This window comes from Hylaeus volcanicus, chromosome 2 (genome assembly GCF_026283585.1).
Source record: "Hylaeus volcanicus isolate JK05 chromosome 2, UHH_iyHylVolc1.0_haploid, whole genome shotgun sequence".
In the NCBI taxonomy this organism is placed as follows: Eukaryota; Metazoa; Arthropoda; class Insecta; order Hymenoptera; family Colletidae; genus Hylaeus; species Hylaeus volcanicus.
Genome location: NC_071977.1, coordinates 23,990,854 through 24,013,953, shown reverse-complemented (window position 1 = coordinate 24,013,953; position 23,100 = coordinate 23,990,854). Strand labels below are relative to the sequence as shown.

General features: G+C 47.5%; 1 protein-coding gene across 2 annotated transcripts in view; it reads left to right on the top strand.

Moving 5' to 3' along the window:
* LOC128872919 (discoidin domain-containing receptor 2-like) overlaps positions 1–23,100 on the top strand; it is a 138,611-nt gene that overhangs the window by 70,164 nt on the left and 45,347 nt on the right. Inside the window, exon 2 of one of the 2 annotated variants that reach the window (XM_054116106.1) lies at positions 15,623–15,666. The exons of the other annotated variant lie outside the window; for it this stretch is intronic. The gene's annotated coding sequence lies outside the window, so the exon portion shown is untranslated. The remainder of the gene's footprint in view (positions 1–15,622; positions 15,667–23,100) is intronic. 2 annotated transcript variants of the gene reach the window in all.

Below are 23,100 nucleotides of genomic sequence, written 5' to 3'. Positions count from 1 at the left end.
ATAATATAGAGTCAATCGTCGATGAGTGTCGCGATGATTAGTTTGGCAACTACTATGAAATTATAATTAAAATTTTGAACGAGGTAGGAAGACATTTCCGGTATTTTCAGCGTGATGATCCTCTCGAGGAGCTTATCAGCGAACGCAACCGAGTGTCATGATTTCGCGGCAGAACGTCGCGGAGAAATGATTAACGAGGACCGGGATTAGAAAGTCGGGAAGAAGTAGACGGCGGGATTAGACGTTGGCGGGTGGAAGAGTTCGATGCGGTAGGAGCGAGGTGGCGTAGGTGCAGAAAGCACAAGGGATTCAGGCGGTGGAGTACGCTCTCTGCTCGCTCATGCGAGAGAGCGCGAATGAGATTGCACCGGCGAGGTTGGTACGCCACCGCCGCCGCCAATTGTAACGGCGGTGGAGCGAGGGAACCCACCCACCCTTTCCCAACCTCTTGTCTCGTTCCCCACATCGTCGACCGTCATCCACTCTTGCTTATTGTGTTTCCATTGTGCCTCCCTTTTCTCTGGCCGCGGCATTTTTATTGCTGGGCTCTCGCGCCTCCGTGCGTAACGCCGGACCAAACACCGGCGCAAATATCCATCGGCTACCTTGTACTACACACGGACTAATCGGGCCCCTTCGTTTCCGGGGTCGATCAAGCGTGCACGCAATCGCGAATCGGGAAACTGCTTCGGTCCATGGGATTTTTCCCGACTGTTTCCCCAACCCGTCCCGTTCCACCCACTATGTCGGTAATGAGAACCCGACCGAACGGGGCGACGAAAGGACCCCGTGATTTCGTTTCTATCGATCGCCCGGATTTTTTGGAGGAGAAATTAACAGTGACGCGTCTCGATGAAAAAACAAAATTGTCGAACATGCTTGGGATTGGGAGCGAACATGGATCGGGTGAAAATTAGAAAATGTGGACACAGGACTCGATGGCAGCGAAAAAGGCTGTGTAATATTTCTCGGCTGGATCAGTTCCGTTTAAAATGTGTTTAAAATGACGAACGACCAAAAGCCGCAAGAGGCAACTGTCGTTATCCGGCATGATAATATAGAATTTTTCCTCCTAAAAAAAACTTTGTCTTAAACTTTGTCTCGATTATGGTCCTTCCTCTCAGGTCGAAAAGTAGATAAAGGACGCGGTTCAGCGAGCCGCGCATTCGAACTTGAATCTTTCATTTCGCCATTGTTGACGGGGAATTCTCTCTTGAGTCTAATGTACGAGTAGCCGTCCCCCCGCGATGCAACGTTTCAGCAAATGTTAAAATTCATGCGTGAGTGATTTTTATTATTCGATAGAGTGGCGGGGATCGTTTCGGTTGAGTTTCCCCCGAGCAATCAGAATCTCCCATCCAAGGCACAGAGAGGAGCGCAGGATCGGATTATTCTCGTCTCGTGGACTGGGAAACTAACGAAGGACTTTTAAGACATCAGTTTCCAAGTCTGGCACCCGCTCGGAGGAAGAGTCGAGTATCGGTTCGACGATTCTTCGGATCGAGACTCCTTTCTTTCTTTCGTCGGCTTTTCCTCGATGGGGAGCTACCGCGACGAGGATCGATCCTCCTCGAGAAGATTAGCTTTACTTAAACAACGGCGTCTTGCCGTTCGATTCTCGGATTTTTCGGTTGGCAAATATCTTCCCTCTGAAATTAAAAAGCTTCGTGAACTGTGCTCCAATCTTTTCTTTCAAAGTCTGTCGCTCGGTGTCAATAGTAACTATAAATCGTTCTTTCCATCGTTACGTTAGAACACGTCGAACAAATTTTCAAAATATAAATTGAAATGAATTAAAATTTCCTCGGATTACAAAATCGGGATCAAATATTATAAGTTCAGGCAATATGTTCGCGGACGATCTAACCAAAGAATCAGATTTTATCGTATTCGTGTTAGCGCGTCAGTTTCCTTTATGCCCGTCTGGCGTAGGATTTCATGGCGTCCGGCGCTATTGTTCACCGAAATCGCAGTAAGGTATTGACACCTCGAGTCATCGCCCTAGCGACGATCGAGCGTGCTTGCTTGGTAATTCGAGACACATCGTTCTACCCTCGATCCTGCTGGATCTCACGTTGCGTTCCGTTTCAAATGAACACGTGTCTGTACACATCCCAGCGCTCCGGGAACGTGCGATCGAATATTGTTTCGGGTCCTCGACCGTGTTACCGTATCCGTTCCCTTGTGAAACGGGTTCTAACATGGGAAGAATTTGCACCCCGGCAAAGGGGTTTAATTGAAATCCAAATCGCGCTGTCCGAAACGTGAGTTACACTGGTTGCTTGAAGTTTAATCCTTCTATACACATGCTAGATCTAGATTTTAATACTCGAATCTTCTAATCAGAATTTGTAGTTTCTATACATTGGAATGTAAATTTGATTAGTCAAAATTATTTAAGAGGCTTGCCTAGTTTTTTTAGAAAACTATTACAAATATTAATTTCCAAAAGTAATACCTCGATAAAGATGCAACATCAGCTACAGTGCGTCAGCGCTTTGAAGTTCGGTCACCGAGCGCGTGATAAGCCAAATCCATCGAGTGCTCTGTTCCCTGAAGTCACACCCTAAGAAGTAGACTAACACGCAACGTGTCTAGTAACACATCGTTACTACGCATCATCGGATTCAAAATGAAAGATCAAACACGGAAGGCGTTAGAGGCACGGCCCAACAGCCGTAGAACATCCAGACGGATCTGTAGTAATAAAAAAAAATCACGTTGCGTGGCAGGTGCAACCGTCTGATTTGTAATTAGCCGAACGTTAACCACGGTCTACAGGGGTGAAAGAAAATTTCCGCGTGAATCATCGCTACGACTCGCACCTCCTTTCTAACCATGCCTCGCTTCGGATCAGCCTTTTAACCTCAATTAACGCTTCGACTTTGCACGACCCGTATAATCACGGCACAATGGGGAACAAGCTTCACCTTTGTCTCGCTTGAAAATCCTGAACGCCCGATGCGTTCTCGTTAACGCGTCGAAAAAACAAAGTCTCCCACGAAAACGACCACCCGGCGCGTTTCGACGCCCAAGAGATAGCCGACAACCACGCTCCTCTACAGCAGTGTCTCAAATAATATTGATAAAAAAATTAAAGCCCGCACATTCGATAATCACAGAGATAAACATTCAAAGTAAGACATTATTCTGTTGATTAACTTTAAAGTTATGGATTGAAACTTTACTTTCTCCTCTGTGAGCCTACTTTCCCCGACGTGTCACCGACGAAAACTTCAAAGAGAAAAGGAAACGTGGGCGTGCAAGAGTTAGGAGGCTGAGGGAACACGAGTTTTTCCTATTTACGCGGTGACGCGAGCCAAAAATGCAATCGTCGACGCGGGCGCCCCGCGATGCAATTACCAGGGGAATTCTAGGCACGCGGAGTTTGATACCGTCCGACCCGCGCGCCGCAGATACGCCATGCCTTTGCACGAAAACAACCCTTCTGTCCCTCGCCGGATGGCCGTCCCTCGGTGGAAGGAGGCGCAGCTGAAATTCCAGCCGGATACGAACCCCCGAAAACCGGCTGTCTCCGCGAAACACGCTTCCCTGTGTACATATCTCGCCCGCCCTTCGCTCGGTTATCATTGCTCGCTGTCGATCAATCGGATAACCGGATTACGGGAACGACCGCCAATCAATGCGACTCGGATGTCGGTTAAGACCAACCCGGTGTAACGGTAGACTCCCGAAGGATGTTCGATTTCCTGATTTGGCAGCGACATGGTTGTAAGGTGAGATGGACTGAGGAGAACCGTCGAGCAAACGATACCGTGGATTCGCAATCAACTGTCAGAGGTGTTTATGCGCATTGGCTTACCTCCCTATTAGGAATTGGGTAAAACGATTCAAGTGTACGACGAGGAATCGTTGTTTTTTACAGAGTAGTTGAGTAGAATATTTGTTGTGAATTTTGTATTTATGTAGGATCCGGATCGATGGGGATTGAGGAAAGGACGGGCGTACCAACAGATTAACACAATATTTTAAGTAGAATGCAACTCTTGACAGACACGTTCGTTCGCAGTGTCAGACGACAAAGGAATTTTTCAAATCACACTCTCGACATTCGTTGTGCACGATCGATTATTGCGCGATATCAATAACCGCGCAAGTTCAGAGCCCGGCTCCTACATTTATGATAATTTATAGTTTCAGACACCTAAAATAAGGGATGTTGATAAGAATGTAAGGCTTGGGAGGCTGTACTTGTTAAATTTTGTTTATGAAATTCTATTAGTTTTTGAAGAACACCATCGTAGATAGATCTGGCTTGGGATTTTGGATGAAACACAACTCAGTCACTAGAGATTCCCCGAGAATGAAGTATTCGGTAGCACTATGAAAACACATGGGTTTCCAAACCTGTGTGTTCCCGAAGTTACATACTTTAGTCAATTGAAATTCCTTGTATAACTTTGGATAAAGTTAGGGAGAGTCAACGAAGAGCAACGGGATCCGGCGACTGAAGGACACGAGGAATTCATTATTCAAGCGCAACAGGCTCTTAATTAGTTACACTTTAGAAGCAACCGGCTTCTCTTGGCTACCTTTAGTCTTTGTCATATTAATGCGTATCAATTTTAATTGCTCTTAATTCGAGTTACCGGTTTCTCAAAGTACTTCAGGTAGTTCTTCGATCCAGTCATCTCTCAAAGGTTGTTTTCGATAGCTTGGCCCATCAACTAAGAAAAAATGTATTATCAACCCTCGGTTAAAGAAAACTTGTGGTCCCGTTCTGGGTTCTTTAATCTATGAATGACCGTATTAGGATTCACGGCGAGAGCTTATGGGAATAAGATCGATTGGAAGTCTCTCGAGAGAGGGAGGGGACAACATCGCGAGAGCGGTCATGTTTTCTTTGTTTTCAGTTCACATCGCGTGGAAGGTGTCCAGCTTGACGGCTGAAACGGATGCTTCCGCGGGGTCGAGGTGAATAATTCATAGCGAGGTCGACGCGAGAGTAGCCTTCTATAAATAAAGCGATGGACTCCGTTTTCTGTCGCGCGTTATTGTTGCATTACCGATTAATCGTCCGCGAGCATTATCGACAGACCCGCCTCAATTTTCGATTAGATCGCGTTCTGTTTTCGAAGTATTTTTCGATCTAGTTCACTTTTAATTCATGGCAGAATTCTTTATCCGCGGTTCTACAAAATAAACTCTGACTTTCAATAATTCTTTTTAAAAAGGGGTAGCGATAAATAATTGTGAACCAAATGATTCTTAGGTTTGAGAATACTTAAAATAAAGGAAGCCTTGCGGCCTAAGACCTATTCCCATCGATGTAATAAAATTGTGTTTATCCTAATCACCGACATGAGATACCAAAAATTGACCCAGGTACCACCAGGGGAATAGTTAAATACGGTTTCCATCGCGGCGTCGATGTCAGAAATAACGAGACCCTCTAGTAACTCTAGCCTCCGTCTGGAATAGGATTCAAGAACAATGAACGCAATAACGGGGGGATGGTTTTCGAGTTGTGCGCCAGTGGTCGCTTTAATGAAGAACTCGGGAAGAAGAATTCTCGGCCGGAGATTCAACGACGGACGACGTATTATTTATTTCGCGGCGGAAAAAAGGTCCGAGCGTCGCCTCGCGGTGTACCGTCGTCATCCCTCCGGGGCTCCTCTTCCTCCCTCGAGGGATCTTCGTTTAAAATGTTTCCCCGACGAAGGACGAGGAAATAGCGCGAACAGACGCGAAAAATAATGTAACACGAGCCCGGTTCCGCGACCCGAGTAATCCAAATGGGAAGTTAAAAGGAGGTTGTTCGCGTTTCCCGGCTGTCTTGTTATACGGTCGCGGTCGCGACCACGTTTTGGAATCCTCTTAACCGAGGAGGAGACGAGAGAGGCGGGTTACGGATGGAGGGAAAAAATGACACGACCGTTTTTTTGGGGGAGAGAGGAACGAAACAGGGAGACGGTAGACGAGGAGAAGAAAGAAGGGCCCTAATAAGAATGCCAATCGCAATAAAGAAGGCTTTGCATTTGATAAGCATCGTAAAAAAGCGCCGCGTAAGGTCATTACGTATACGTATCCGCGAACTGCAGCAGCCTACGCCTCCCTGTTCCTGCCTTTCGAAATACCTCGTTTGCCGTAGCTCATCCCGACCACGGTGATCCTGGATACGATCGAGTCGCGGGGCTGCCTTTGAAAGATGACTTTGGGGAGACTATATATCGCTGACTATACCCGTCCGACTATCGGGAGCCTCGAGGTATCGACCCAGTGAGAAAGCCGTCGTAAAAATCCACGCCGATAAGCTGTCTCTTTTAGGACGGCTCTCCGAATTGAAAACGAGGATACACCCTGTTCGATCGACGTATAATCCTCTGGTTTATCGCGCTGACTTAATCTTCGATGAGTCGGGCAAAATAGTTACGCGATCGGGTCTCATCCGCGATCGAATCGAGATATTGATATCGTAGCCCGCAACGTTACAAATGTATCGTAATCGTCGCGAATTAATGCGACCGTGTCACGTTGGCCTGGTGTCTCTGGAGCCGCCAATAATTGGATGCTGCGAGCGGAGATCAACGCAATTGGAGTTCCACGAACAGAGGTCGACGGAATTGGAATCACATTTTTCGAGTCCGTAGAGAAAAATCGTATTGCAATTTAAAGTTTCTAAAGGAACTGCAAAAAAACTACATAATTCCCTTACAAAACATGACAGTGGATCTTCCGTCTGCGAAAGGATACGTTAAGAAGAATTTTTCCGTATGACATATTAGTCATCGCGACAAAGGATACAAAGGCTGTCCGTTTCTAGCGGACCATCCCGTGTAACGACCTCACAGATCTATCCAGACTGGCGAAGCAGCCAATGGGATGCTATGAACGTGATTTTTCATCGCAGCTGTCAAAATAACGCAGCTATTTGCCAACGTCAACGATTCGACTAGAGTACGAGAACACCTATTCTTAGAAATATCCAAAAGCCTGGGAAGGATTTTATCGTCGCGGTGTAAAGTCAACGATACCGAATAAAAGCGTCGCTTTTAGAGGGGAGGGCGAAGACTGGGAAACAGTCCCGCTAAAATGATGAAGGATCGGCCGGTGAAGATGTCATGTCGGACAACAATTGCGACGCAAAACTGGAAAACGAGCACAATGGAGTCGGAGGACGATTCATTCGCGCAACCATAGTCCAGACAGACAGCTGGACGCCCCGCAGGGATGAAACAGGAAGCCATTGTCGCCCTCGATCCTCGAAACGTGGCAGCCGTTTGCTTTTTTCTCCGTTCTCTCTTTTTTTTTTTTATACTTTCCAACCGAGACCCGTACGTGTGCACGGGATCGTGTGCGTGTTGCATGTGGATGCGTGCGTTGCGTTGCACGTCGCGTGCAAATGTTGCCTTTTGAGCGATGCCGGCGCGCACCGAAAAGTAATTACTCCGCACGCGACCGCGCATAGAATCGTTGCTGATATATGGCTACGCGGCCAGCTGGAATAACATTGTCCCTGAATATATTCGGCGAGCCCGCGAAACTGCCACTCCGTATGTCGCTATTAAAACCGGACGGAAGGGGTATTATCCGCCGCGCGACGCGTTAACAGCTCAAAACCGCGCACTCCACTCTCCCTCTCCATTACCAGATTCTCGTAATTAACCGTGAGTGGTGGCCATTTGGAATATTAAACTTAGAACGCAAGAGGAAAACCTATTCAAAATCTTGGTTCGAGGGTTTGGACGATCAAACTTCTGGGGGTCTAGCCTGTCGGGAATGACGGAACGAATGTTTGTTGGGGGTGATGGCTGTAAAGCCTTTGACCCTTGGTGGTTCTCTTCGGGCGTTGAACTTGGATCTGTGAGTATACAGTTGGATAGAAGTAGAAAAAAGGGTATATAGACAGACCAAAGTAATATGGATGGGGATGAAGAAGAACTTCGGAATGAGAACGATGGCCCTAGCTCTCGGTGACTAAGTGCCTAAAAACTGCACTGCGCCCAACACGATTCGCAAATCCCAACTGTCCGTGAAATGACTCCGTGACTCAGGGTGAACAACCACCCGACAGCAGTTGTTCCATAGACGACAGACCCGAAATCCCGATTTCGTCTTCCATCCAATTTGTCGAAAGACATCGTACCGCTGGCACTATATTCTCGTCTGATAATCAAAATGAAGCTGTTCTCAACTATCAGGAAGGTCCGTGTCGCCAGAATCGGTAATCCTGGACTCCCTACCGAATGACCATACCGGTCGATGCTGCTTAACGCTCGCACAGACACAAAAAGAGAAAAGTGTCCGGGACGGCGTAGCGCGGCAGCGTTAAAGAGAACATGTCCAACGCTTAGCGTTAATTAGCGGCCTAATGAATGCAGTCGAAATGAAACCGGGAGCCATTCAGAGAGGTGAGAACGCTAGAACCGGAAACTGGCTCCCGAGTGTATTCTCGCCTTTCACGGCCGACAGCAGTGGCGAGGAATAGCCGGGGAAAGAAAAGGGACAGTTGTTTCACCGCGGTGGACCGGTAACGTGTTCGGGACACTCCTTTTTGCTAATAGCATGCACGCGACCATCCGGACCACACGTGCGCAATAATGGGTAGCGCGTGGGTGTGTGTTGGTGCCGGCGCAGTCGACCGACCGTGGCCAAGGGGTCTCTGCTATCCAACTTTCCGACGTTACATCTGCTCCTTGTTACCCGTGGTTATTAATTAGCTCTGCTCGATGCATCGTGTCGGCGTTACACTGCACAAAACGATATCCACTGGGATAGGTACCCAAAATGTCTAAACTAGGTTGGGTATTTTGATCTGCCAGGGTGGGACCTTTAGGGAGTGTTATATTATACTTAGGCGGTAAGAAATAACTCTGAAGGTAATTAATGGCCTTAAGACTGCTGGAGACCATAGCCATGGACTCGAAGATCAGGGAGTTAGATCATCTACGTCTTGAATCTATCCTCCTTTATGAACTCTGCCTTAATAGCCTCTGCCTTAATGACCTCTGCTTTAATCGTTGAACATGCACCTGTAGCAAGTCTTTCTTCCTCGCCAGTCATTTCATCTGCTCAATCGCAGAATCCATTCGGTAGAAAATCCTTAAAATCCCTTGTACCTCAGCTTCGATGAAGGAACATGATCCTGGATGCAAGAGGAGCAGACTCCAGGCCACGGGAGAGGTGCCAGAGCGCTAAAATATCTCGCGAGTCGACGAGTGTGAAATTGTAAACTGTGGATCGCAAACGCCCGGTTTCTCGCGTGTTCTTGGCGTGTGTCCTCTCGACGCGAGATAAAACGCGTCAGGCACCGCTCGAGGGTGGTTCGAGGGCGATTGTTATTAGCCTGTCGCTGCCGCTTCAAAGGGACTGCTCTCGCGTGATCGTCCTTTCTGGAATCTGTTTGCAGTTCGACTGTGATTGTTGGCATCGTTTGGCGTTGTTGGGACACGGTAGACGTTTCGTGTTTCGTTGAAATTAGTTGATCGTACGCGAGCAACGCCAGCCTCGTCGCGCGCTTGTTTATTTGGCAAGTTCGAGTGAAAGGGGGAGGAACTTCGACAGATGTAGAATCGTCGAATGCAGCCATGTCCTTCGAGTTGTCGCAATTTGTTCTCTTGGGTCGAGGGATGGCAGGGATACGTAGAGGTAGCTTTCATTTTCAATATCTCTTAACCCTTTCAGACCTGGCGTTCACAATTGAGGACACAAAATTTAATAATTAGCAACATTATCGTTTAGGAAGAACGTCCTTATTTAATAACCAAAGATAAGCTGTTACCAACTATCAGGAATCTTCGTGTCGCCTGAATCGGTAATCTTGGGTTCCGAAACGAATTACCATACCAATCGATGCCTCTATAATGACCATACCGGACTTATCAAACTACAAGTAGTCAAACCAAGACTCTTCAACTTTTACCACTGTACAAAGATTCAGCGTAAAGTGTAAGCAAAAGCTAACCCAGACGGAGATCAGACGAAGTTCCGTGCACCGTTCATGTATCAAATGTCGATGACTGTCTGGCATGCCGCTGAATGCGCTGACTTTCGGGGCACGTTTGTTCGGCTCCGTCGTCGTATTCTCGAGCGGATCCTTCTCAACGGTGCCGGTAGCGCAGCCAGCAGCATCAGGCTTTCCCGCAGAAATGTAAATACCGGACGGCCAATCAGCCTGATTGGTCCCATTCGCTCGAATGCTCGTCATTCACCGGCGCATATAGCGCGCCGTAAGGCACGGTGCCGGTGGCTGTTATGTGCTCTTGGATCGGGCCATTGTTCGCACAGATATGCGTGCATTTGTATGCGCGAGCGCACCCCCGTACGTGTACCTTGATGTTACGTGTACGTACCGGTTATGTAGGCATCGAACGATTCGCGTATCGCAATTGAAATCGCTAAATGAATTTGCGGATCCGAAACCGGCGCCAAATGCGCGTGCAGCTACTTTGTCTGGAATGTTCTCAGAGTCTTTTCTCTGCTGGGTACCTTCAGTGGAATAGATTACGTGACGGTATTGCGGGTCGTGCATTATTCGTGTATCGCGAAGTATAGTTCGCTGAATAACTTGTAGGACACGGGAAAATAAAGACACAATGACTCTTGATTTTAGGAGTAGAGCTTTGGATTGAATGTTAAGCTTTAACCCTTTAAGTGGTAGAGGAAATTTTCATACATATCCGAGAAATGTTAGACAATTTTGAGCTGTAATATATTTTTTGCAAATGTACGGGAGAGCGATATATCGCTCCTTGGCACTCAAAAGGTTCGTAGCTTTTAGTACATATAGTTGCTACACTATCAGGGGTCGTTAACAGGTTGTCCTTCCTTTGCAAAGCTGAAGAAACTAGATTCCCAAACATTTGATACTACTTTTCGTTTTTAAAACAGCAAGTTTCAACAGTCTGAGATAACGGTAAGCTCCTAGGCTCCCCAGCCACGGGCAGCGAAGTGTTAAGAAGACGCTACAGAAATCGATTCGTGTTCAGAGACTTCATTCCATGGGCGAGCGTTTTCTGCGTACTCAGGAAGTTCCCTAAGCCAGTTCGTGTACGCGGCCAGGTCCGTTCAATTTGTACGGTCGTTAGACGGTATGGACGAGGATCGTTCGGGTACGTGGAAACGCGCCGACGCGACGATTCCTCGTGCTGATCCCCCGTGACGGGAATCGTTGCGTGCTGCTCGCTCATTGTTATGGCAATGAGCGTTCCCGCCGGTATCTTCCAATTTTAGAGCGCGCCCTGCAAATTGTCTTCCTAATCGCAACGCGCGTTTCGTTCGCTCGATTACCTGGAAACGTTATTTACGAAATCGTCCGCATATCATCGCGATGAAATTCAAGCGTGCTCCATTACGATGGGGGTTCTCACTAGAACCCTCGAAGTCTCGTAAAACGAATTAAATAGAATTGAAAAAATAAATAGGTAACTCACCGTTGGACTGAAATTCTAGAAGCAAAATTATTTCAGCAACGAGGCAACGGTGTACTCGATCTCCACCTGCTAGTAAATACCAAAAACAGACGTGTTCGTTCGATTCTCGAGCCACGTGTTCAACAAAAAACCGTACTTGCAACCACACTCATTTGGACTCGTAGGCCGTTTCGTCCCCACCCTGAAAATCGGGACACCGAGAGCGCAGCCCTCAGCCTCGGAGGAAGAACCGAAGCAGAGGATCAAGGGCCGCGACAACGTCGTCCATTCTCGGAGATAACGCATTCTTTCGCGAGCTTGTTTACAACGAAGTCCAAATCCGGTGGAAATTCAAGGAAGAGGAAAGAAACCGAGGGCTCCACTCGAGAAGATGAAGCGTCGTGTCCTCTTTTCTTAAGTACTCGCGCTTGGGCCACAGTCCTCTCCTGGCTGCTTCGCTACCCCGTCAGTCGATGTTCTCTCTTTTCAGCGGCGACGTGGACGGGGAAGAACGCGCGAGAGAAAAGAGTACACCGGCAAGAACCCGAGGAGCATCGATTACGGGCTGCGCGCTTCTAATCTGGTTTAACTTGTTTACTGGCCCTCGATAAAAGAGCAACGCAATTCGCGGGTAGCTCGCCCCGGCCGCCTCAAATCTGACTTGAAATTTATTATGTCGGTAAATATAACCGGTGAGAGGACCCCGCCAGCCGCTGGAAAGCCTGACGGGAGGGATGGGGGAGGAGAAACCGCAACATTCGTGCCGGCATTCGTAACCGTGGCCGCCAACAGCCATGGTTTTTCGACGAGTCCGTGGAAGACTCGATCGAGCAGCTGGTGTTTTTACGACTGTGCACGGTATCGGTTATAAACCGACGTTGCCCTAAAACCATTTGTCCCGCGGCGTTACGACGCTTCTTTCAAAAAATTTCGAAGATATCGACGTATATTTTCCATCTGGTTATTGGAGATTTCTTCGGTTTGGAAACTTTACGCGGTGCATTTCCCGCGAAGCACATGAAATTGTCGAACCGTTAAGGTATTCTCTTTATCGATACTTCGGAATAATCGAAGCTAGTGTTGGTAACGTTCATTACTTTTATAAATTGAAATAGTCGTAAAGAAAACCCTTGGAAAGTCTCGTAACACGTTTATCTCCTATAATTGTCGAACAACCCCCATACATTTTCGCTGCAGTCACGGTTTTCCGTAGCCCGACATAAAACCTCGATTGTTTACAACTGCGACCAGCTCTGCGATTGCACCAAGAGCATGCAAGCATCTGCTGATCTTGATATCGCGACGACACGAAGGATTCGGGTAAAAAATCAAAGTTACCGTTCGCCATACATTATAGGCGTAATCGCAGGGACAGTCGCCGAGGTACGATCCATTCATCACGCTGAACACACGACGAACTTTCCGTCACAGGACATCGTAGCTGGTATCAGCGGTTACGCCATGCACGACAACGACGACAACGAGCAGACGACCGACGCCGGCGGTTTTAGCATCGTCGGTGCGTCGCAGGATCCGCTTTAACGAGGTTGCTCGAGGGGGTTCATCGAGACGCCGGCTGGTTTGGTAACCATGTGACATATCCTCCCTCCCCTTGTCTGTTCATTTTCCTCTTCGTTTTATTATTCGCCTCTTACTCCCTTCTGTCGGTCGTTCTCTCGTCGCGTTGCCGTTACCACCGTCTAACCTTTATTTTCTTCTTCCCCGAATTCTCGGCATTATTCAACGGGCGCACGTCTCTCATTGAGGATGCACGCACGTACCGACTACCTGCTAAGACGACGAAGACGAAGACGAAGACGGTGAATGACGAGACGAGCAGAACGACGTCCCGTAGTCGCTCGAAATCCGCGATAAAAACGTCTCGCCTTGCGCAGCCGGTTCTACGCACGGGGAGAGCCGAGGCTCCCTCGAAACGGTTCGAATATCTGCATCGCAATGAGCCCCTGGAATTGTTTTTTCTTCTCTAGCTAACCCACGTCGACGTTGTCATTACGTTTTTCCCCGGTCTGAATGCGAACTCGATGATGGCGAACGCGTCGCAGGTGCTGGCCGGGCAATGATGTCCAAGGTTCTCGGTATACTCCGTTTACAGCGGTAAGCAACGTTTTTACGAACAATTGTTATTGTTTATTTTAATAGTCGACGGGGTGAACCAGGATTATGTGCAGAATTTAATAACAACACGTGACTATTGACATCGGTGACAGCAGAAGGACGTGCTTTTGTACCAATCCACACTATTTCGAACCACACTTACACCACTTGTTCTTTGCGGCATACTCTCTGTATTAAGCTATCCAACTTTTGCTAACTTCAACTTTCACTGCAGCAACATCAACCCTCTCAGGCTTCGTAGAATTGAAGACTGTTAGGGCCTAACTTTGGATTAAGTCTCCACTCAAAGGAATATTGTGGCTCGTTTGATCCTCTATCCGGACTATTGAAACTTCACCCTTACCGGCAATAAGACTGCTTCATCTTCTTATCATCTTCGAGTTCATCAAAGTAACTCTTTTTACTTCTTTTGAGAAATTTCTCTTTGAGTTCACTACTGCACCGACTGTCTGTGGTGTTATAGATAATAATAGATATAAATTGATAAATGTAACACAAGAATAGAACAAATTATTCGTTACTTAGATAGGATCCGTCTTTGTGTTTTCTGCTCGAGGTATGGTTAGTTCGAACTCGTTAAAGGGGAGCGTTATTATAAATTTTATAGACGCGACCCTCGTAACGTTCCGGCGATACACTCGTCAACGCTAAATCCCGATTACACGGCCGGTGTTACTAATTGCACGTATCACATTATAAACTTTAATCGCTTTAATTACTTATTGCATGTAATTAAGCGTTTATTGCTGTTGCTTCTCGCGTCGAGCGTTCGATGATTCCGGCTCGGTGATGCGCTCAACCCCCACCCTTTCGACCCCCGTTCGCGTCGAGCCGGCCACTAATGAAAGTTTGAATCGCAATTTTACCAAATTAAAGCCAGACTAATTGTCAACGTTATTTCGAGGCGGAGGCTATCGCTATTTTAATTATTCTTGCCCGGCGATACGTTTCGTGATCCAATCTAAACGTTCATTAGCCAATTCGAACGATGAGCGTACGAGTGGACGCACCCTCCTTTGTTTCGTGTACAAAGGGCCAGGAAATTTAATTCATGACCAGATATGTATATTTTGGAAAGTAAGTTCAGTTGGTTGAAATTACTCGGAGGAAGCGAGAGAATTTGAAATCAAATGCTGGTGCTATTGTACGTTGCCAGATTATGTGCAATATTCGACGCAAACAATATTGGAAATTGAAGAGAAACAAGGGGCAATTAGTTTCTGAAAATTGCATTTTGATGATGAAGATTCCAATGGAAATTTTATTTCATCCCCTCTGAATATGTTTACCTACTTCTTGGAGTAATTGATAGAATAATTCTACATAATATTAATTAATTAAGATGACTATCACAGTAGCCTGTTGGTCCTGGTTGTTTTTTCCCCGTTGTTACAAAAGATTGCGCGATCGATGAGGTCGCGAGACGTTGTTGCTGCCCAGAAATAAAGTCACGCGCGAATTTACCAGGAGTTTCGTACGCTTAACGATCGCACGCGTCCCGTCATTCTTCACCTCTCCCTGAGCGTTCTTTATGGGGTGGGACGGTTTAATGGGCTCCAGAGCTCCGTCGTCCTTTTCTCATTAAAACGCCAGAGGACGTCTTATTGTACGTCACATTATTGTCATTATCGTCGAGCGAATCGCGACATTGCAACTCGATGGAGCGTGCAAGACATACCGTAGACGATTCCGGGGCTAAACATTGTAATTATTAATAATCACTGGAGCCACGTCGTTCGATCACTGTCGAGGGAAACGAGACAGTATCGCTGGGGGAATCTGTGGACGTTAATTCCGAGACGTTTGTTCCTGTCCTGCAAATTTTGAAAGTAACTAATTTCATAGCCACTCTTTATTAATTGATATTTCTGGTTTTAAGTGCAGTTGGAAAATAGTCGTGTCGCGAAAGTATTTGATTACTAGCGTGACCGTCTATTTAACTGTAACTGCTGTTGACAAATTATAGTAGACATAAATTATTCAGTTTTATATTTTCATCAAAATTTGTATTTAAAAAGTTCATGTTAACGACCGTTGGTTGCCAGTCCGCTTTATTCTAGTACTTCGTTAAAAAAATCCCCCGCTAATTACAGGTTTTGCTTTTTTCGTTGCAGCTGAAGGGCAATAAATTTCGCGAAACCGACTTCATGAGGAAACGGTATGTACGGTGATCGTCGTAACAGTAAGTTCGCATACCGGTTACTAAATCCTGTTAGCCACGGACCACAGACTATTTCGCTTTTCCAGAAACAGTACGAGCAGAACTCGACGGAGTCTGCAACCGAGGGCACGCGGGCCGAGATCAAATGAAACAACGCTTAACGCGTTTACCCTGCGAAACAAAGGCCTTGGTAATTTCGAAATGAAGCTCGTCTTGCGTTTCTGTCTCCCTGTGCTATTTTTTTTTTCTTCTCTCTTCTTTCTCGACGTTTCTGTCTGCCTCGAGGTATACGATTGCAGAGCGTGTTTGATCGCGTAGGAAGGATTCTAGTAGAAAACTGCTCCAGTCTCGGCGCGCTCTGACTCCCGGGAGGGATCCCTCTTTCCTACGAAGTACATAAACTGTTTTCTTAGGCACTCGGAGCTCTTCAAAAATTCCTAAATATTTACCCGAGCGAAGGACCCCCAGACGGACGACACTTAAACGGTATTTCCACGGGAACGGTACACGAAGATGGGCTTAAGCTCGCTGAAGGACGGATTAGAGCCACTCGTGCACATCTCCGTTCCACTCTTCTTCTCTTTTTCCCCGTTCTTCTGCCCGTCCCCCCTTCGCCCCATCGATCCCCTGTTTGGATCTCTTTTTCTCAAATTTCCGCTCCTCCGACCCACGTGCAAGCGGTATTTGCACTAAGGGAGGAGATCGTTCTTTGAATCGCGAACACATCCCGACTTTCCTGGTTTTACATCGGGAAACGATAAAGCGCCTCAAATCGTCCGTAAGAATTGGACATTTTTCTACGGCGAATGTCTCGCGGAACGGAAATCCGTCGAACAATTATGCAGGAATGTTGGTTCATCTACGGTTCGTCCAACGGTTATAAGGAATGGTTTTTAGGGTGTACTTTTTCTTGGAGCAAAATCAATCGTGTGTTAGGTGCAGTGAACCACCTGATATACACTCCAAAAATGAATTGTAAAAGTAATCTATAGGCAACTTATACAAACTTGGAAGATCCCAAAGATTAACGTTTTAGATGCTAATTTACCAATGAGTTCACGACAAATATGTGAACTTAAAGACTGTACTTTTTCCCAACCAGGCCATAAGAATTAACCTTTGGTATTCACTGTTTATCACGTGTTTGGAATCCCAAAGGTAAAATGCCGAAGTCATAGGCCTGTCCTCGATAAAACAATGCTCGCCACTCCTTTTAATTGTGACTCACCCATTGCAATAGCAATCGCGATTCTTAACGAGCAGCGAAACGTCAGATTGATTTAATCGTTCACCTGTTTCGTTGCCACGAGCTACGAACCTCCGGTTTACTTTTCTCGCGATTTATTAAATTAGAGTCACCGGGCCTTGTCCTCCTTCACGAAACCACTATCGTCAACCCCATTTCTCCTGGGTCAAACTAATTACTGCACCGCGTCCTTCTTACCTCGGATCACGAAAGCGAAATATATTTCGTGCGCCACTGCGTTTCCCAGCAACGCGAAATTGTTCCGTAATCGCCGGTTCCCCTTATCTTCGGTCGTGAATACTCGAGACCGAGAACACCTGGCGTCCTTTCGTGGCGCAAAAATTCACGAAACACCGGCATCGATCAGACAGAGAAAGTGGGACGAATATCCTCGCGTTATTTTCGAAAACCCTGCAGACTCGCACTTATTGAAACCAAAATATTGAATTTCTACAAATCACGTTAGCATACAAATATTATACTCAGCATTGCATGTTATTCTACAGAAGATTTATTGTATTCCATGTTTCTGGGAAATTTCCCTCTGATTGCATCGTATTTCTCCACGTTCCATGCTAAAAACGCAATCGTTTCGTGCTATTCCCTTCGAAACGATTCCTAAAACCGAAGGTTCCGGCCGATAGTTGAATGAGAATACTCGTCCCTACACCAGGGTTCGACTCTTCAGTTTCTGGCGACTTTTTTCCAGTCGGTTTCAGGCCTCGCGCCGATGCAAAAGCATTCCCTTGTTCGAAGTTCCCGCGTCTCCACCCACTAGTCGCCTCCTCTGCCCCCCTCTTGTCGGATTCGCGATTTTCGTCTGAGAGCTTCGAAAACTTTCGGCGGTGGTCGGAATACCGGACTGCATTAAACATGAATAAACGATTTATGAGTCCGAAATGGCTGCGGGTGCTTCGGGGCGGAGGGGGAGGGTCCTAACAAAACGAGGTCGATCGGATAGCATCGAGTTCTTTCGATTCTTTTTTTTAGAATTGCACGCGATTGCGGTCCAGCGTTGTTCTTTGATAAGTAATCGACCTTAAGGTACACGTGTACAGACCGGTTCGAAGCTATCTTCTTTGTCATCGCGGCGAATAATAACTCCTCGATAATCGACAGGTACTTGTCCATCGAGCGGATACGTTTGTCACGAATACACTTGTTATGAATTTTTAAAGCGAAACATTCTCCTATTTCTCCTATTACATATTTTGTAGAACCGTCTATAATTACAGTGCGATCTCTTCTGGAAGCATCGAGATATCCAAGTTCGTTCGTCTAACAGCGGAACGCAAGTTTTCGGCTACAGGATACTCGCGCAGCGTTATCTACGTAGGACGAAATAGATAACGAGGGAATTATTCCTCTTTACGACATCTCTATCGTGGGTCGAGACTTAACGCGGCATCGTTTCGCGAGTTTGGAAAGTTTGCTTTCCCGCGGTTCGCCGCGAGCTAATTTGCGAGCGTCAGCTGCGTGTTTCTGCGACTAATCGCGAGTTTCGTCGCGACGCTCGCTCGACAGGAATTAAAAACGAACGTAACGTGTTTTAAACGGTCCAATCGGAATCTACCCTGTACAAAATTTCTTTTTACTTTGACACTTGTACCAACAAATTTATACAATTAATTTGTAATACCCTTGTTACGAGTACACATGAATCTTTCTTTAACACGAGTGACGTGGCCCCCCCCCCCCCCCGTAACCATGCTTGTCGCGCAAACTCAAGTGACACGCCAGTGAACGCGTTAAAAAAGACTCTACTCGAGATGATATAAGGAACAAGCCATGGGCGTTGTCGCGACGGCGGTGCTTATTGCATCAGGACGAAACTTCGACATGGTTCGCATCGATGCTCGGCGCCGTGTAATATAATTATCGCATTCATGACGCGCAATAACGACCGCTCGTAAACGCGCGACAAAAATAAGGACACGGCGGGAGAATCGCGCGGCAATCTCTGTGACACGCCCGACCGCGTGTTTCGCGCGCAAAAGCAAAAGAAGGACGTAACCGGCGCGACCAGTCATTAATTCTTCTCTCCCCGAGATCTTTTATTACGGTGTTACTTTTCCCAGCAGAAGATGAACGCGAATTCGCCAGTTTTTCTTTTTTCGCCCACGGAAACACGCACGCCAGGTGGACGTAATTCCTCGGCAGTCGCCGTTAGGCAATCGTTAATTGCTCGGCGGATTTAATTAGGCGGTAAAAGAGCAATCGAGGGCCCCGTAGTCGTTGATTAATTGACCAAAGAACGGGAAGCTATTAATCGATAATTAATTTGCGTCAGAAGCTAATGCGCCACCAGTCGCCCCCGGTGGAGGAAACGGTGAAATAAAACGGCGTTCCGCCACGGTTAGAATATCACTTGGACGCCGCCTCGTCTGCAATACGCATTGTTCCCGATATCCGTTCCCAATGGAGTGTCGAGGCTCCATCCAATTCCTGCGGCTCTCCATCTCGTCTGGACCACTCGCAGCCGAGGCCTCGTCGCTACAGATTCCTCAGCCAATCGAACTCTCGATAATGCACCGTGTCTGGGTCGACCGTCGCTGAAAGCTGCATGGAAAGGTAGGCGGGGAACCGCCTTCCGACAGATCGCGATGCTCATATTTTGCGAGCAAAGACGAGCTGGCGTAGAGGCAAATCCGTGCGAATTTTGTTCCACAAGGTTAGCTTCGAGAAACACTTAAAATCGTGGGGTGCCCTTCGTCAATTTGTCTGGGGGTGTAGCAGCCCTCTCGAGCCACCCCGTCATTGATCGCTTCCTCCGTCTCCCGTCCAACGAGTAACCATCACGGGCAATCTGCACGGAAAGGTGGAAAAGCGGAGTGCCCTCGAGAACCACCGACACGCATTCACCGGTTGATTATCTCCTTTTCGTTCTCGCGAGACGGTAAATGGCAAGACCAGCCGAGAATAGGAAACGTGGAATCGTCGATCCATCGATTGAATGGAAAAAAAAAAGGGAGACGCTGGCATCGACGAGCAGACCTAAGAAGGGACTAACACGTCGTTCGACGAGAAGCAGAAAAAGTGGAGGGCCACTGGGAGGCGGGAAAGGAAGTAGCAGGGGAAGAAAAAGAGTCGGTAGACGAAAGGCAGGGACGCGATGGCGCGACGTTTCACTTGTTCGGAACATAAACTGGAACGGCAGACGTGTCGGTATGAAAATTTCAATCGGCCGGGCTAAAGTGTCGGCGTAGCGACTGTTGAGGAGGCGGCCGTCGCCGAAGGTGGAGTGTGGCAACGCAGAAATTCAGGTGGTGGTGGAGAAGTCGACGTAGAGAGAGGTGGAGGCTGAGAACTGGAAGGGTAAAGTGGCTCTGGACCGCGTATAGGTGTGCCGGCGGTCTCTCTGTCTCCTTCTGGCTCGTTACCACCTCGACTAACGCTGTTCCACCGTCTCCCTTCGTGGCATTCTCCTCTTCTATCGTGCGAGGCCCTAGCCCCCGGCGAACTGCATAATTCATGGCCCTGCTGCACACCGACCGCCTCCCCAACGGACCCTCTTCCAGAGGGCCGACGCCAGCCAACCCTTCTCCTGCCAGCGCCGCCACCTTCTCTGCCTCGACCTCCTCCACCTGACTTTCCAGGGTCAACTTTGCACGGCCGCGTTATTGTACGTCACTGCGTGCGACTCGCGAACCAGGGGAGGGTCAGTAGTGGCGAACGTCTATTCGATAAAACTGTTATGGAATGGGCTCCACCTTCGGAAACCAGCTATACAATATTAGCTTTGGACGCCCGTAAACTTTCCAACGGAGCGAGGCAAAAGTTTGGGGAAATCCGATTGGTTGGTGTACGCTTGTACTGGAGCAGTCTTAGGGAGAGGTTTGACCTCTCTTTTCTAGATAGTCAATGGTAATCCAGAGCTCTTATTCAAGTTTACAGAATTAATTTGGTTTATTCCATGGTTCGATGGTTTTTCTCCCAAAGAAGTAGACGAAGTTGGTTTCCGAACTAAACTGTGCCAATGTCAGCTATTTTATATTTACTCGTCTCACCGCATATAGGTCTATTGTGTTTAGATCCAGATTCTGTTATTCTTATAAGCTTTAACCCTTTGCACTCTGCGCCATCTCGTTGCAAAATGTGCGAACAGGAATCGCATTATATAAAATAGTCTAACTTTGGAAACGTGTCTTTTTTGGTAGTACTAGATTTGATTATAAGTTTTGATAGCATTATTGAAGCGTTGACACCACTGCAAACAAAAGCTATTTATCAAGGATTTATGTTTGCAGTGGTGTCACTAACAAAATTTGTTAGACTTACGATGTCCGCTCATAGAGGACATCCGAGTGCAAAGGGTTAAACATGTACCCACCTGTCATTCCATTCCAATTTTATTGTAATCGACGTCTACAGACCATACACCTACATTGAACCCAGGTAAAGTTTACCCCTACGTAAGTTCTACGTTTAGCTGGGGACGCGCAGAATGTAGGCGAATATTTCGGCTGAGTTATGAACGACGCCCCCCGCCGAGGCAGCGGCGACCTAACGAGAGGGACGCCACGGGCGCTTCGACCGCTCTCGATCGTCTCGGAATACCTTTCCTGACAGCGAACAAGATTCGAACGCCGGAGTAATGGATTTTTACGAGTCCAGCCTGAACACGCCTCGACACGAGGGGGTGCGTGGCTCTGCATGGCCCATTGTAGCGCGACCGTGTCACTTTTTATTTGGCATTGTGCCGCTTGGATTGTATTTTAGGCTGTCGGTCGGACAGCCAGACGACCGACCGAGAGAACCGTGAGACGAAATCGCGATTAGGTTCGAAATCATGGAGTCAAGTTGGGGAGAAATAACGTTCTCTTCGCGACCAGTGAAAGAGACATCGAAGATCCTATAGTCAAAGTCGATAATTTGATTATTTGGTGCTTACAGACTCCTGGAAAGTAGAATTCAATTTTGAGAAGATGATCACGAGCTACAGCTTGTCTCCCACTTCGCCTCTTGTTTGCTCCACGAGCAATCGATCTTTGCTTTAAAGAGAAAAATCGCAATCTAGAATCACACTTCCTCTGTCTAATAAGCGGCCAACCGATGCAGAAAGATTTCTCGATAGCGAGTCTCAAACTGATTGCGCTCCTATTTGTCCAAACGCATCCGTCTTTGTCACAGAGGAGCACCATGACTGTGACAGCGTAAGAGAGGAGTTAAACGGAACATTCCTAGCCATCGAGGAATGTGCAAAACCTACGAAAATAGATAAAAGCAACTACGTATAGCAAGTAAAGCATGTTCGATTCTTGACTGTTCACTCGAGGAGAAATCGAGGTGCTTAACCGGACTAAACGGTCCAGTGAAATTCCTGAAAGTCAAACGAGACGAAGGAGACAGGTCCATCGAGATAGTCGACGTTGCACAGACGACTCGTCGTCGCAGATGACGCTGACGGTCACCTCGAACGCGAATCTAATTTAGATACCAGAGCAGGATGTCGTTAAAGTCGCTCGTCGATCACTCCCATTGGCTAAGTCGCGCTCGAGGTGCGATTCGTTCTACCTCTCCAACTACCGATGGAAGACAAACTGTTCACCCGAAGCTACGGACTCCGCGCTCAAAATTAATACGAAACAGACTCCGAAGCGTCCACGGGGAACGCGCGCCGCGACGCGACTCGCGACGTTCAAGCAACTGGAACGAGATGCAGATATCCCGAGGCTCGACCCGCGACGCGGTCGTTTTCTCTCGTCCTACCGGCAGAAATGTACCGGTTCTTTCGCTGAATAAATGGCAGATACTCTGCCATCTTGGGCCTCCATCGCTCGCGTTCGAAGATAAACATCAGCGCCAGCAGCGTCGTCCGCGCTAACAGCACACGGTAGTCAAAGGGAGCCCCCGTAATTAGCCATGCGCGCAGCGCTCCTCCTTTTTCGCGCGTTGGAAACGCCGGTGCCCCACGAGGATGCTCGATCGTCGCGATTTACGGACCGTCTGGGAACGGATCGATGCGTTAGGCTACTACGCCGCGGAATGCTCCGCAGATCTTGTCGCGAAGACGCGTTAGAGGATCGAGACAAGCGAAGCACATGTGGGCCAACGTTCGCCAAGGTTTGAGCACATGTGCTTTCAGTTAATTCGACTCTTTGGTTCGTGTGTAGTGTTAGGTGCGACTAGACGTCGAGGTGTTCAACAAATGAGACTCGAACGCATAATAATTTGATCTATGATCT